The sequence below is a fragment of the Protobothrops mucrosquamatus genome, unplaced genomic scaffold (genome assembly GCF_001527695.2).
Source record: "Protobothrops mucrosquamatus isolate PMUCROS unplaced genomic scaffold, P.Mucros_1.0 scaffold1323, whole genome shotgun sequence".
NCBI classification, from domain to species: domain Eukaryota; kingdom Metazoa; phylum Chordata; class Lepidosauria; order Squamata; family Viperidae; genus Protobothrops; species Protobothrops mucrosquamatus.
The window spans coordinates 325,839-328,198 of NW_015387523.1; the positions used below are offsets into that span (position 1 = coordinate 325,839).

The 2,360-nt window shown below is 41.7% G+C and overlaps 1 long non-coding RNA gene across 1 annotated transcript in view; it reads left to right on the forward strand.

The window, feature by feature from the left end:
- Nucleotides 1-2,083, forward strand: part of LOC107292318 — a 4,139-nt gene extending 2,056 nt beyond the window's left edge. The window contains exons 2-3 of the long non-coding RNA XR_001548991.1: nucleotides 797-943; nucleotides 2,043-2,083. This is a non-coding gene — a long non-coding RNA (uncharacterized LOC107292318). The remainder of the gene's footprint in view (nucleotides 1-796; nucleotides 944-2,042) is intronic.
- Nucleotides 2,084-2,360: the final 277 nt, after the last annotated feature.

Genomic DNA, 2,360 nt, shown 5'->3' on the forward strand with positions numbered 1-2,360 from the left:
TGGCCTAAGGGTTATTTTTAACATGGTTTTATAATAATTTTTATAAAAAAATAATAAAGGCCTTATAATAATATTTCATTTTAAATTAACATTTTAACTTTAGTATTATTATATTTATGTATTTGTTTTTAAAAGGCTGTAAGCCGCCCTGAGTCCGTAGGGAGAAGGGCGGGGTAGAAATATAAATAATAATAAATAAATAAATAAATAAATAAATAAATAAATAAATAAATAAATAAATAAATAAATAAATAAATATGAGTCAGTTGACAAGCTTCTGAATTTTGATCACGTGACCATGGGGAATGCCGCAACCGTCGTGTGAAGAACAGACATAAGTCACTTTTTTCAGTGCCGTTGTAACTTTGAACAGTCACCAAACGAACTGTCGAGGGCTACTTGTATTGGCATGTATAACAAATATGGTCAGTTAAAGGGTTGTTAAATGAATCATGAAGCCTCTTGGGGGTCACGTGATCGCCATTTTACTTTTGGGGACATGGTTAAGGAAGTTGTTAAGTTAGTAACATGGTTGTTAAGTGAATATGACTTTCCCCCCCCATTGACTTTGCTTGTTGGAAACTGGCTGGGAAGGTGGCAAATAGGGATCACATGACCCCGGGATAGTGTCACAAATACATGCCAAGTGCCCAGATGTTGATCACGTGACCATGGGGATGCTGCAGTGGTCGTAAGTGTGGAAACCGATCATTGGTCCCTTTTTTTCAATGCTGTTGTAACTTTGAACGGCCAGCTTTGTGCGCCTCTTTCAGTGTCACTCTTCTCCTCTCTCTAGATCCGAGACTTGGCCATGTTGCTGGGATCCATGTTATATTCGGTCTGTGAACAGGCTAAAGTCTTCTTCTGCAACTTTTCAGACATTGTGGGGGCTATTCCCATGACCGGTTCTGTGCTGAAGGATGTGCAAACCTTACAGAAGATGGTAAGATGTGGAACTGAGAGAGACGTTGGGCTTAGGGCAAGGCTTTGATTTCAGCAGTGGTGGGATTCAAATATGTGAACCAACCGGTTCTCTGTGTGGATGCCGCTTCCGGAAGTCCATTCTGGGCCTGGGGAACAAAAAATTAGCTACCGGTTCTGCCGAAGTGGTGCGAACCGGCTGAATCCCACCACTGGATTTCACCGTCTTTTACTTTTATCCAGATATATAGGAATAATCACACATTGCGTGAATCAGCCAGAGAGTTTAAGGGGGAGCAATAGTGACTAGGATTGGTGTAAACTAGATCTAGTTAGGTTCCCTGATTTTAATTTCTTCAGCTTTCTCCTTCAGTTTTGTTCTGTGTAAGTAAGCATAGCTTTGCTTACCTCCCCAAGGGAATGTTGGGATGGGTGTATAACTTTGCACAATGAAGATTGCAAAAACAATAGGAGAAAAAGAGGTACATTTTCCTCTTCTCTTCCCCCCCCACCCCAAATATAACAAAGTAGAAAAAGAAACTGACATGGAGACAGAAGAAGCTGTCTGGATTGCCAGGTGCTGATTAGCCAGATAGTGAATCTACAGAAGAGCTCCATTTTGTAGGAGAAGAGAAGGCAGAGCTGGGGGGGGTAGTAAAATGTGTCATCAGTTTAGAATCCTTACGTTGCCACAAAGGATCCAAGTCGTCCTTGATTTCCACTCACTCCATCTAGCGTCAATTTAGTGCTGACAGTTTTAGTTGTCCAGATTCTTGTGTATAGGCCTCAATAAATCATTTATGCTGCAAAAAAAATAAATGGGAGCCCTAGTGGTGCAGTGGTTAGAATGCAGTACTGCAGGCTAACTCTACCCACTGCCAGGAATTTGATCCTGGCTGGTGCAAGGTTGACTCAGCCTTCCATCCTTCCGAGGTCAGTAAAATAAGGACCCAGGTTGTTGAGGGGCAATAAGCTGACTCTGTAAAACCGCTCAGAGAGGGCTGTAAAGCACTATGGAATGGTATATAAGTCTAAGTGCTATCTACACAAATGGTCCTGATTCTTTGTGCCTGGATCATGGATCTAGGAGTGGCTGATGTGTCCAATGCTTCTTCTTCCAGTACAACACAGTTTACTACAGTGACGATTGGTCATCATCGGACGTCATCAAGGATTTCTTGACTCGGCGGGAACACGTGAGTCCATGATAAAAAATGGAGGAAGCCTTCAAATTAGAAGAACAGGCTGGACAAAAGGATCAGTTAAAACAGTGTTTCTCAACCTTGACAATTTTAAGGCATGTGGACTTCAACTCCCAGAATTCCACAGCCAGCAATGCTGGCTGTGGAATTCTGGGAGTTGAAGTCCACATGCCTTAAAATTGTCGAGGTTGAGAAACACTGAGTTAAAAATCCATCAGGTTAATGAATGAAGATGTC